The following is a 13965-nucleotide window of genomic DNA, read 5'->3' on the forward strand; positions in this document are numbered from 1 at the left end:
GAATACTGCATCCAGTTTTGGACACCAGATTAGAAAAAAAGATATTGAGATTTTGAAGGGGAAAAAAAAGTGCAGAGAAGAGCAACAAAGATGATTAAGGGCCCAGAGACTAAAACAGATGATTAAACGGTTGCAGGAATTGAACATGGATAGTCTAGTGAGAAAGAAGGACCAAGCGAGACATGATAGCAGTCTTCCAATATCTGAAGGGCTGCCACAAAGAAGAGGGAGTCAAGCTATTCTCCAAAGCCCACCAGCTGCAGTTATTCACTTAAGAACTGTGGCAAGAAAGGTGGTATAATGGGCTTAGTGACCAAAGTTACAATGGCATTGAAAAAAGTGACTGATGACCATTTTCCACACTTAGCGACCATTCTCACACTTAGCAACCGTTGCAGCATCCTCATGGTCACACGATCAAAATTTTGATGTTTGGCAACAGATTCGTATTTATGATGGTTTCAGTGTCCTGGGGTCATATAATCACCTTTTGACAAAGTCAAATGGGGAAACCAGATTCACTTATGTTACTAACTTATCAGCTGCAGTTATTCACTTAAGCACTGTGGCAAGAAAGGTGGTATAATGGGCTTAGTGACCAAAGTTACAATGGCATTGAAAAAAGTGACTGATGACCATTTTTCACACTTAGCGACCATTTTCACCCTTAGCGACCGTTGCACCATCCTCATGGTCACACGATCAAAATTTTGATGTTTGGCAACAGTTACAATTTATATTTATAAATTGTAGTTATGTTGAAATAAAAAAAAATATTACAATACTATTTTTGCTTTGTATGAAAATTGTTGTTGCTCCGTATAAAATTTTTTAATCAAGCCCCCACCCCCAGTCAAAGGTGTCCCTCTTTACTGAAAATCTGGTCACCTTGCTTTTTAGGATGCTATCTAGATTTGCCATAGCTTTCCTCCCCAGGAGCAAGCGTCTTTTAATTCCTTGGAATTGGGTATGTCTAGTTTAATGAAAAGAAGGACCGAGGTATTGTGTTGTGGTTGCTGCAATTAATATACTTAATAACTCCATTTTTATTCTTTATTTTTAATAATAATTTTCATAACAGCTGCTCCTGTTTTTGTAATTACTGTTTTATATTATTATTTTAGTGGATTGTTGTCACCCCTGGGAGTCATTTCTATTGAGATGTACACATTTGAACAATAAATGTATTTATTTTCATATTTAAGGAAAGGCATCATCTATAAACTAAGCAAAGGTGTAGCTTCCAAGATGTGCCCTTGGGATCTTGAAGTTGGTGGGAATCTACTCAGAGATTAATTGAGGAAAGCTTAATAACAGGGAGTTCTTCACTTGAATCCACACAGAATAAAACTATTTTAATAAATCCCATGCACAATAAATAAAATATTATTTTAAAATACATTAAAAAAATAAAAGAAAAAAACCCACTTACCAGCAGGCTTGCACTCCAAGTAAACCCAGAATGATGTAGATGTTAATACAAAGAACTGAGCAAATTGAAATGGTGAAATTAGTCAGGGAAAAATGCCACCATTTTCCGGAGCAGTCCTCCAACCTACGTGCCCCTCCCCTCCGGAAAATCCAGGAAGTAACCTCTCTAGCCATTTCCCGCAGCTCTATGGTACTAGATCATTTTTTTTCTTATAAAAGTGAGTAAATATATCTTCAATGAAAGTACTGAGAAAGAGAGAGAGAGAGTTTAGACAGGGTGTCTTTTGTCTTGCCCCAGTTAGGATTTCTTAAGCAAATCCACTGGGCTTTCGGGTCATCTGGTCACCCTACTTTACTCCTATCCCCCCTGGGGCTGCAGTGGAGAAGTCTTTATTATGTAAAAGGGACTATCCTGGCCTTCTTAATGGCCCATTAACAATGGGGATGGGCAGGAAGCTATAGGCAACTATTCTGTCTTTTAAAAACATGTTTCTTTCTTTTCATATCCAGAGAAATATTCTGCCTTTTCAATATTTCCTAGGATATTTCATTTTTCTGGGGGAGGGCTGGATGATAACTTCCCACACTGGACTTCCCGGAGGCCCATTTTTCACCCTTCCAGAGCCTCCATGTGAGCCCTGCCCTTACCTGGCATGATGAAGTGGGGGGAGTGGTGGGCAGGGTGGGGCAAGCCAGTCCTGGTTCGACCAAATCGGTGGGAACCGGTTGAATCCCACCCCTGATTGTAAAACATTATGAAACAATTTATAAGTCTAAGTGGGATTGTTATTCCTTCCCTCGCTCTTTTGAGAAAATTTCAGCTGTAATTGTGATGTGTCCAGGTATTGCTATATATTTTTGTTTCCTTGCATATAGCCCAATTGCCCATTTAACTCAATTAATGAAGGAGCTATGCTCAATGCTTGTAATCCACTAAACTCAGATTTTTGCAGGAGATATCTCTACCGCACTCCTGATATGGATTCTAATTTCATTCAGAGCAGATTTTCCTTATCTCCTCACTAATGGATGTCTTTGAAAGACAAGTTCTTTTTCCCAGAAATACATGACCTATATCCCGAAGGGTGGGAAGAGTAATTTCAAAGAGAGAAAAATATATGTTGCCTGCCTAATTCAAAAGCGCAAAAGCAAGCTCTGATGCCCACTCATATGTGAACATTTTAAAAAATGCCATACGGTATAAAATGTTGTTAGTTGCGAAGTTGTGCCCTACCCATCATGAACCCATGGACAACATTCCTCCAGGCCTTCCTGTCCTCTACCATCCCCCGGAGCCCATTTACGCTCACGCCGACTGCTTTGGTGACTCCACCCAGCCATCTCATTCTTTGTCGTCCCCTTCTTCTTTTGCCCTCCATCTTTCCCAGCATGAGGCTCTTCTCCAGGGAGTCCTTCCTTCTCATTAGGTGGCCGAAGTATTTGAGTTTCCTTTTCAGGATCTGGCCTTCTAAAGAGCAGTCAGGGTTGATCTCCTCTAGAACTAACCAGTTTGATCTCCTTGCAGTCCAAGGGATTCGCAGGAGTCTTCTCCAGCACCAGAGTTCAAAGGCCCCCATTCTTTGGCGCTCAACCTTCCTAATGGTCCAACTTTCACAGCCATCCATTGCAAGTGGGAAAACCATAGCCTTGACTAGACATACTTTTGTTGGCGGGGTGATGTCTTTGCTTTTTAGAGTGCTGTCTAGATTTTCCATAGCTTAGGAGGAACTGTCATTTAATTTCTTGGCTGTAGTCCCCATCTGGGGTGATCTTGGAGCCCATGAAAATAAAATCTGTCACTACCTCCATTTCTTCCCCATCTATTTGCTAGGAATTGAGAGGGCCAGATGCCATGATCTTAGTTTTCTTAATGTTGAGTTTCAAGCGAACTTTTGCAATCTCCTTCTTCACCCGCATCAATGGGCTCTTTAGTTCCTCTTCACTTTCTGCTGTTCGAGTGCTATCATCATCTGAATCGTTATGTCCAGCAGTAACTTAATACTGCCTATCTTATCTTTGGTTCTCATTGTATGTATCCCTATTTTCCCCAGTTTCACCATATCCTGTTCTTTCAGTCAAGCATTCAGATCTATGCACACAGTCTGTTTGATTGGAGGATAGGTGGGTTTAGCTGCATGTCGAGCTTCACACAGACTAACGTGTAGTGAGGACAGAACATTGCTTCTTGACAATTTCTACTGAAGCTTCAGAGGATGAGAATTACAGAGGTGGTGTTAGTTGAGACATCACATCCAACACCTTAAATTAATGCAGATGTCTAGTTTAAATCTTCTCCAACAATTGACTCTACAACTTCTTCCTTGAATTCATATAATAACAAAGAATGTATTATTCTTACTGGCTAGTTCAACAGTTAAAGCATTTAAACCACTAGGAAAGTCTTTTTTTTTAAATGAAACCTGATTTCCTATAACTTAAGACCATTATTTTGTGCCCTACACTCTGGAACAATAGAGACATTATTTCCATGTGATGCCTTTTCAAGTACTTGCATAAGGCTATTATATTTCCTGCTCAAATGTTTCTTCTCAAAGTCTAAATATAACCAATTCCTCTATTCTGTTGAAAAGGACTTAATTTCAAGTTATGCTGCTATTTTTATGAACTTGTTCCAACTTGTCTAAATCCTTCTTAAATAGGAGTACCCATAACTGCATATAATACTTATGATGGAGCCTGAAGACCACAAAGAATTATTTCATGATTGTTTTGATACCCTGTTGTTGCATTTTCAACACGTTGTTGATTCATATTCAGCTTATTATTATCTGAAAATTAAAAGAAATGTTCTCATTGTTTGGTGGACAAGCCATGGTCCTCCCATCTGCATCTGATTTAATGAAGATCTTTACATTTTAGTCTGGAATTTTCTATCTTAAGTCTCTAATGTATCAATGTATTGGCCATTAAGGCTTTGAAATCATGGACAAACAATTTCAGACCATGTATGAATTTTGTACTAATTTTCATGAATGATGTCTTACATCTATGGCATACTTCTTTAAGGGTTGTTCCATAAATCTATCACTCTCAAAATGTTCAAAATCATAAAATCTTAGGGCTGAAAGGTACCTTGGGGGTTTCCTAGTCCAACTCCCTGCTCAATGTAGGAGATCGTTCACCATTCTGGTCAATTGTTGTCCAGTCTTTTCTTAGAAACCTTTGTTGATGAAGCACCCACAATTTCTGGAAGCAGACCTGTTCTGACCCCCCTCCTCCGTCCAGAAACGAAAGCCAAAAGCCACGTAACTAAAAAGATTTCTTTTAATCAGGCAAGACTCTCGTTGGCTGCAAGCCACATTAACAAAGAGATAAGCTCTCTGGCAGCAATTACTATGAACCTAGGCAATGCAAACAAGCTTCTCACAGCAAACCACTTATCCAAGTTGGTTTCTCTGATTCATGAACGTGAACGAGAACGTTGACTCCTGCAACCAGGGCGTGGCACAAACAGTCCCTTTTATAATCAGGAGAGGATCTTAATCAGCATCAGCTGCTCGTAATCACCTCCTGTAGTTACTCTTGTTCTTTATGCCGAGTAGCCCTGCGCCTGCGTGCATCCTGAAACAACTCCCAAATGTTTTCCTGAACACTCCCTCTGATCCAATGCTCTGCCACCACCTGGTGGGCAACCAGTCTCTCCTCGCCCTGTGGGCTACTCTGGGTGGATTACTCCAATAAAATGGAAAAGAAAATAATAATAAAAGAGTAAACATAAAAATAATGAGGGAATCTATATCAGTGGTGGGTTTCCATTTTTTTTTTCTTACTACCAGTTTGCTCGTGTGTGTACGTGCAACACTTCTGCGCATGCAGAAGGTGGAACAGTTGCCACCTGTCTGTGGTTATTTTAACAGGCTGTTTGTTTCACATCCTCAGACATCTCTGCTGGAGCTTCCAACAAAGTCTCCAGCTTGCGTGCACTTCAACCTCCATCGCAGAATCCTGCATCTGTTGCCAAAACCCAACAAATTTAAAAACCTTTTCTTGCAGCACGAGGTTCACTGGAGGAGGCGGGTGGGGGCTTCAAAACAGAATGGTGCAAAAAAAATTGTGTTTGTAGGAGAATATTGAGGAGTTTATTTAAAACTGGAGTTCTAGCACACAGTTCCAATGGCGTACAAATTGGTTTGTTCTGGTACCGGATGAAGAATAAACCAGAGAGGGTGACAATAGCATAATCTAGATGTATAAAAGACAAATGCCACTCTCTCATCACGAAATCTCTAGAACTGTACAGCCTACAAACTTGAAATTTGGCACGTGTGTTCCTCTTGGCTTCTAGGTGCTCGCTAAGAAAGGATTCTTCGAAATGACCATCAGATCACTATAATTTCTTATACAGTAATTAACACGCTCTGATGCTGAGGAGTTAGACATTCTACTCCCCCTCCCCACCTGAAAAGAACTCTGTTCCAACTGCCAGTTGCCTCACATTCCGATACCTCAGTTCCAACTGGCAGACGTTCCACTCCTTCACTGAGGGGTGGCCTGAGACTCCTTACAGTACGAAATGTCGGTATCTCACTAAAATGTCTATGCCTTCTACCTATGGAACTGCTTCCAGACTCAAGGCAGTGGGAGCGATATTCCCTTATGTGTTTCAATCACCATTGAGCCAATGGATTGTGAGCCGAATTTCTCCTGCATAGCCCAATCACATCGTTTCATCGTGAAGCACGGGTATCCAGCTAGTAAAACAGTAAGCATAAACTATAGAAGTACAATAACATGAAACTGAAAAGGTGGACAGATGATACAAATAAGTTGGGACAGCCGTAGTCTTATTAGCAATAGTTGCAATAAAAAGTACTACTCTTATTTGTACAGTGTGATTACAATTACTCGTAATGTTATGACTGCTAACCGTACATGTTATTTTAAATTTATGGCGCAGTCCTATGTAAGCTGTTTAGAAGACATTCTCATCCTGAAGACTTATTAGTATAATTAATGTACGGTATTAACTATAAAGAGAGAGGAGGAGGGACGTGGAAAAGATCCATGGCACCTATAGTTTAAATCTTTAAAAGAATGTGAAAATTTATAGCCTATAGATGTGTCAAAGATTATTTACTGCCTTATAGCCAAATAGATCATCTGTTTTACTGCCAGGGTGAATTCTAAGGACAGATTGCAAGGCAAGTTTGGATGGAGCTGTTGGAATTCCACCTCATTTCTACATGTTAATTTTATCCGATTCCAGCTATTTGATTTCAGGAATGGAGATCTTCACAAAGATAAGGACATTCAGGCATTTCTGGACGGATCTTGGTTCGTTTCTTAGATGGATTTTGGCCAGAGCTAGGAAAGACATCTTCTAGTCCTTGGGTGTCGAAACGTAAATGAGATTTCCCATTCTTATATATATCCTATATATATAAACAAGGTCCCTTCCGACTCTGTTATTCTATTTCTAAACCTTCAAACTTAGATTCTTCAACATGGCAGGTTCAAGTCCCCCCGCCCCACTTCATCAAAATAATTCTCTTCGTGACTGTGAGTTGTTGTTGTTGTTTAACACTTTGGCAGAATTATTTTGGTTCCCAATGACAGTATTCTGTTCATTGTAACACAAACAGCTAATTTCCTTTACATTCACTAATTACAAAACAACATTCTCACCAAGGAGGAAGGAGGAGGGAAGGAAGCTATAAAGGATGGTGCTGAAGTATAAAATATGTTGTGTTTATGTCACTGAACACAGCGCTGGAGGTGGGAAGAAGGCTTACTAAGAATAGTTCGGGACAGATTTCAAACAATGCTTAAACATCCACGCTGTTGTGTGGGAACTGAGCTATAAGGCTTGTGACTCAAATGCATTGCAACGTCCTGATGTGAGACTGTTTTCTGAAGGTAAAAGTGTGCATCTGAACAAGCTATGGTTTGTAAACAGGGAACAAACCAGGGGTGGGTTTCAATTTATTTTACTACTGGTTCGCTCGTGCATGCATGCTCGTGCACTCGTGCGACACTTCTGTGCATGTGCAGAAGCGTCCGGGTGGGTGGGCCGAGCCTCCTGCCACTGCCAGTACCAGTTTGACTAATCCAGGGTGAACTGACAGAAACCCAGCTCTGGAATAAACCTTCCACTCAATTGCACTGATGCTGTTGTCAGGTTGGATAGTGAAACATCTGTATGAAAACAACCAAACTTAGAGAACATTAAAAACCTGACAATCCTCTTCCTCCTCCTCCTCCTCCTCCCCTCCTTTTTATCTTCTTCTTCCTCTTCCCTTCTTCTTCTCCTTCCTCCTCCTCTCTTCCTCCTCCTTTTCTTCTTCTCCTCCTCCTCCTCCACCCCTCCTCCTCCTTTTTATCTTCTTCTTCCTCTTCCCTTCTTCTTCTTCTCCTTCTTCCTCCTCTCTTCCTCTCTTCCTCCTCCTCTTCTTCTCCTCCTCCTGTTCCTACTTTTTCTTTTCTCCTTCCTCTTCCTCCCCCTCCTCCTTCTCTTCTCCTTCTCCTTCTTCCTCCTCCCTTCTTCTTCTCCTTCTTCTCTCTTTCTTCTTCTTCTTCCTCCTCCCTTCCTCCTTCCCGTCTTCTTTTCATCCTCCTCCTCCTTGTCTTCCTTCTCCACTTCCTCTTTCACCACCTCGACCTCTGCAAAGCACTCTCCCTTCTAGGCTCTAGCACTGAACATGTTCCTTGTTGAATAGAGAATTGTCTTCCAAGGAAACATCCAAGCTCAGCAAGCATCTAGAAAATCACATTTAAATCTTCCTCTACATTTCTAGACCATGAAATGAGGCTGTGTGGAATGTAACACTCTTATGTGTAATATCTGTTGAGTTAGCCTCAGTTACTTTTATTATCATTGTTTTGATTATTTCATTATCTTCTTATTTTTGCTTTTCATTTTTTCCCCAAAGGAGTCTATGTTACATTCTTCGAAATTATATTTCATTTAATTCTTTGATTCTTAGTTGTTCAAATTGTAATTTGCCCAGAGTTCTTCCTGAGAATTAGATGACCATAAAAATCTAAGTAAGTAAGTAAGTAAGTAAGTAAGTAAGTAAGGAAGGAAGGAAGGAAGGAAGGAAGGAACAGAATTTTGTATGAATTATTAGCTGCATGTAGAAGAAATTGACAAAGTAGACTTATTTCAGACTGGAGTCAGACTTCATTTTGGCAGCGAATTGGGATTCTCCCAGTAGACCAAGTTTCTTTGATTAGCCTTTGATATCATTAACCAGGTAATCCTCTTGGAGAGATCTCATAATCGGAAGTAATAGGGCGAGAATTAAGGATTCCCAGAGAGCAAGCTGGCAACTTCTTACTACACACTTTCAAGTGTCTAATGTGTTTCTTCCTGGAAAAGGTGCTTATCCTTAGTCATTATGAAGCCATTGGATGTGCTGCCATCTATATGCTAATGATTCACACATTCTCCTCAGAATGAGGTCAAGCTAAGTAGATGTTGGCTAGATGCTTTGAGACAGTAATTAGTTGGATATAGACCAAAAAATTGAAAATGCTGTGGATTGGTGGTTTCAAGATCTAGGAATTAGAATAATAACCTTTCATTCAAAGGGTTTCTACTCCCTTTGAATAAAATGGGATTTACTATTTGGGGAATTTCTGGTTCTATCTTTTCAAAGGAGGCTTAAGTATATAGTGGCTATTTTCAACTCTAACATAATAGAATATAATAGAACAGAACAGAACACACAGAGTTGGAAGGGACTTTGGAGGTCTTCTAGTCCAACTCCCTGCTTAGGCAGGAAACCCTACACCACTTCAGACAAATGCTTATCCAACATCTTAAAAAAATTGGTGCATTCACAACTTCTGAAGGCAAGTTGTTCCATTGATTAATTGTTCTAACTGTCAGGAAATTTATCCTTAGTTCTAAGTTGCTTCTCTCCTTGATTAGTTTGCACCCATTGCTTTTTGTCCTGCCCTCAGGTGCTTTGGAGAATAGCTTGACTCCCTCTTCTTTGGGGCAGCCCCTGAGATATTGGAAGACTGCTATCATGTCTCCCCTAGTCTTTCTTTTCATTGAACTAGATATACCCAGTTCTAGCAACCCTTCCTCATATCTTTACATTCTTCATAACTTTTTTGAACCTGGTTGATGCAAAGGCAAAGTATTGCTCAAAGTTCCAATTTATTAAGAGAGCCATGTTGGCACATCTGGGAAAACCCGAATCTGAAAGTTTCCTGGTTTTTCCCACCTAGTTCAAAGTTCAAGATCTTGTCCCCACACCCACCAGTCCATCACATGGTCCAATCTCCCACTGTCATGCTGGCAGCTTCCACCCATTCAATTCTGGTCAGGTGCAGAGGTGCAAAATCAAAGGATGACCTCGGCTTTCTAGAAAGAATTTTGTTATGGCTACATAGCATCTCACTCCTACAATCCCCCCTCCCATTTTCCCCACAATAGAAAATGCAGAATAGTAGAATAATAGAAAGTGTGGCAGGCCAAAGATCCAAAAGAAAAAAAAAAATGGCTGCAGGCCTGACAGTGTGTGTGTATGTGTGTGTGTGTGTGTGTGTGTGTGTGTGTGTGTGTGTGTAGACACATAAACACACACACACACAGAGGGAATCTTAATCTGAGGAATGATTTATATAAAGCCATCTCTCTAGGGTAAATGGGAGATTGAAAGAGGACCTTGTACCCAAAGTCATTTTTTGTGTTTGTGTCTGACAGGACACTTCTTCAAAATCCCTTTACTGGCAGAAGGTCATCGTGCTGTGCATTCTTTGATACAAAGGAATTTCTCCTCTGGAACACTGAAATGGAAATGACTTTTCTCCTTTTCACTTCAGTGCGTCTTGTGCTCAGAGGAATTAGTTTGCATCTTCAAAAAAAATTCCCTTCCAAAGTCCAAGCAAAGATATAAAGCCATGGAAAGGTGGGAAATAATAATAATAAAAAAACACCCTTTTCTGTCTGGTGATCTCCAAGAGATTCAGTGAAGTCCTTGATAACAGCTTCTCGTTGCTCCCCTGGGGAAACCAGAAGATTTTTGTGTCCTTATGAAACACCCACAGAGCAAGTCTTGTTATTGTACCTGAGCATTCTCTCCCCTCTTGACAGATTGGGTTGAAGCGGATTCAAAAACGGTAAATATCAAGATGAATGCGGCTGAGCTAGTAAATGTCCTTGAAACCTTCCACGGGATATTGGTCTGGCTTTCTCAAGGCCACCTCCCATTGCGTACGGTTCTTTAGTTAAACAACAGTAGCCACTGATAGATAGATCATTCACCGAGCGTCAAGGAGCAAAGCTGCCCCCACTTCTAAGGGCCGTGGAAATCAATTGCAAATGAAAAAGGGAGCGGCGTATTTTTGTACCTAAGGTCTCACCTAGAGATAAAGCTGTGAAAAATTATAATTGGTGTTAGGAAAGAAACTTTTAGGTCCCCTCGGTCTCAGAGGCTTTACACCGAGAAGAAGCTTCAAATTTACCTGGAATTACATTTTGGTGAAATAAGGTGTTTGAAAGAGTATAATAGCAATAGCACTTAGACTTATAAACCACTTCATCGTGCTTTTACAGCCTTCTCTAAGCAGGTTACAAAATCATCATATTGTTCCCAACAATCTGGGTCCGCATTTTAGCCACCTCGGAAGAATGGAACTAGAGGTGGTATTCAGCTGGTTCGAACCGCTTCGCCCGAACCGGTAGTGGAAATCATTAGTGGGTCTGCTCACCCGCTCCGGATTTATACTGTCCTTTTTAGGCATGTTTTTGAGGCTGAGTGCATGTGCAGAAAGCGCACATACAATCAAAGCACATGCAGGGAAGGCCAGGCAGGAACACACGCGGTGAACTGGTGGTAACAAAATGTGAAACCCACCGCTGGATGGAAGACTGAGTCAACCTTGAGCCGGTGAGATTTGAACTGCTGGAAACTGAGTTGTATTCAGCTGGTTTGGCCCGGTTCAGCTGAACTGAGAGCGGAAATCATGGATGGGCCCCCACCGGCTCTAAACCATCCTATTTAAGCACGCTATTCCATAGAGGGGAATAAGGAACAAAAACTAATGAAAAAACCTGACAAATGTACACAAATGTCTTCTCTTGTCTTCTATTCTATCGTATCCTATCTTATCCCATTCCCTCTATTCTGTTCTATCCTGACAATTCTGCATTATCTCCTCTTCTCGTCTCCTCTCGTCTCCTCTCGTCTCCTCTCGTCTCCTCTCGTCTCCTCTCTTCCCTTCCCTTCTCTCTATTCTATTATTTTCTACCCCATCCCATTCCATCTCATCCCCTATTCTCTTCTTTCCTCTTCTTTCCTATTCTATTCTATTCTATTCTATTCTATTCTATTCTATTCTATTCTATTCTATTCTATTCCATTCCATTCCATTCCATTCCATTCCATTCTACATTCCATGATTCCATTCCATTCCATCTCATCCTACCCCATATTTAATAATATCGTTCAAGTCCTATTTTATCAGCAAACTTTAGAATGGGTTGGAATTATCTTGTACTTGCTGGTTACCCACATATGTGCAGTGTGACAAAAGGCAGTGATGTGAATCCTTTTCATTATTCCTGTATGTGCGAAAATAATGAGCCCAGCTCCAAACTCTGCCCCACTGAGAGAATCTATGTGATTTTTTAAAATTCCATTTTGGGAGCTATCATAAATCTCTCTCTCTCTCTCTCTCTCCTTCCCTCCCTCCCTCCCTCCCTCCCTCTCTCTCTCTCTCTCTCTCTCTCTCTCTCTCTCTCTCTCACACACACACACACACCTCCAGCTATATTTCAACAACATTTTGAATCAGGTACTGGACCCGAAAGATACTGTTGAAAAAAAAAAATTGAAAATGAAAAGGCAGGTGAGCGAAGCTTCCCATGTGCCACATTCTTCCTTGTGCTAAAGGGCAACGTATTGGCTTCATGTGCCTATGCAAAACAGGGCTTTGTTTTCCTTTTGCAATTTGCACAGCAAAATCCAGCACAAAGATGGATTAGCAGTTCATCTGAAGATGGATACACACCGATGCTTTAGCTGCCACTTCAGGAGCTGAAGGGGGAAAAAAATCGCTATCTCGTTTTGGTCAGATTTGAATTTCGGCTGACAAAAGAAAATACAACCTTGGGCATTCTGCCTCGGTGACCATCTGGAAGAATGGCCGGATGCCCACTCAAAAAATCCGTAGGACTCTTGCCATTTGCCAGTGGTGCCAAATAGCAAACGGCCTAGATGAGTAGTCCCAAAGAACCCTATCTAGAACATCTGCTCAAGAAAAAAGTGAAGAAGGGTTCCATCTTCTCTAACACTTTGCCCCACTCAACCATCGTTCATTGATTCATTCTAAGAAGATTCTCTATCATCCAGATCAGTGGTTGTTATCAGAGTTGGTTGCAGAAAAATCAAATCCAGAAAGCACCCATAGATAACTGGTTCAGCTGGACTCATTAACTTCTTTATATACATAATAACAGATGAATAAATGTACAATACCAGTAGTAGATTCTTTCAACATGGTAGAAGTTACAAGCAGAACAGAAGAGCAGAAGAGAACAGTTAGTTTCATTTCAGAGTTCAGAGCAGACAGAGTTTCAAGTTTCTGTTTCAATTCGTTGCACAGACTCAGATCTATTTAAGCTTCCATTGGCTGACTTAGTTGCTATGCCTATTCATTGGCTGGCCTTGTTCCCATGTCTCTCCCAGTCATGAATGTCTAACAGTTGTCCCAAAGATGCTTTTCAAAAGGCAACTGGATTTCATTGGCTTTTTCATTGAAAACCTTTCACTTCTCATCCAAGAAACATCTTTAGTTCTGGGGAACTGTTCTGTCCCAAGCCTCTACAATATATATGGATGCAGACTTGGCTGTCTGCCACAACTAAGGAGGGAGATAAGCAACCCCTTGGCTGGGAGCCCAGAAAGCTATCTCTATGAAACAAGGCTTGAACTCACGAAAGTCTCCCAATCTTTTTCTACGGCTGGATCAGTAAATTGTTGTTTCCTGCAAAATCCCCCCCCTCCCGGTCGCCCCACCTATAAGCTCTCTGGGAGGGGCCAATCAGTAGCCACCTGTTCCTATTTTCTTCTGTGACCCTTTTTCCAAAGCTGCTCCCTCCTCCTCGCAGAACTACGCATACATACGTCAGGGACAGCCTCCCTCTGTTCTTCCTCACTGCTCCCTAACTCAGACGCCACCTGGTGGCCAACAGGCCTCTCTAGTCCCTGCTCTGACTCCGAACACCCCCCCCCCAGAGTCTTCCTCAGTCTCCAGGGCAGTCCCATAGTGTTCATTGCTGTCAGATTCCACCAACAGCTCAGCTGGCCGCTGTTGGGCCACAACAGGAACTGAACTGAGGAAGCTTCAGAACTGAAGAGGATCACAAATAAAATGTTTTCAAGGAAAAAAACCAAGAAAGTTCAGTTGCCTTTTGAAAAGCACCTTTGGGACATCGATTCATTGATTGAGTCATTGATTCATTGATTCATGATTCCTTCATTCATCTGTTCATGCATTCTATATGCAGTACTTATGGACACATATTTAATTCAATGCCACCAACAAAGTTAAGAAAAG

Source organism: Thamnophis elegans, chromosome 9, assembly GCF_009769535.1.
Source record: "Thamnophis elegans isolate rThaEle1 chromosome 9, rThaEle1.pri, whole genome shotgun sequence".
Classification (NCBI taxonomy): Eukaryota; Metazoa; Chordata; class Lepidosauria; order Squamata; family Colubridae; genus Thamnophis; species Thamnophis elegans.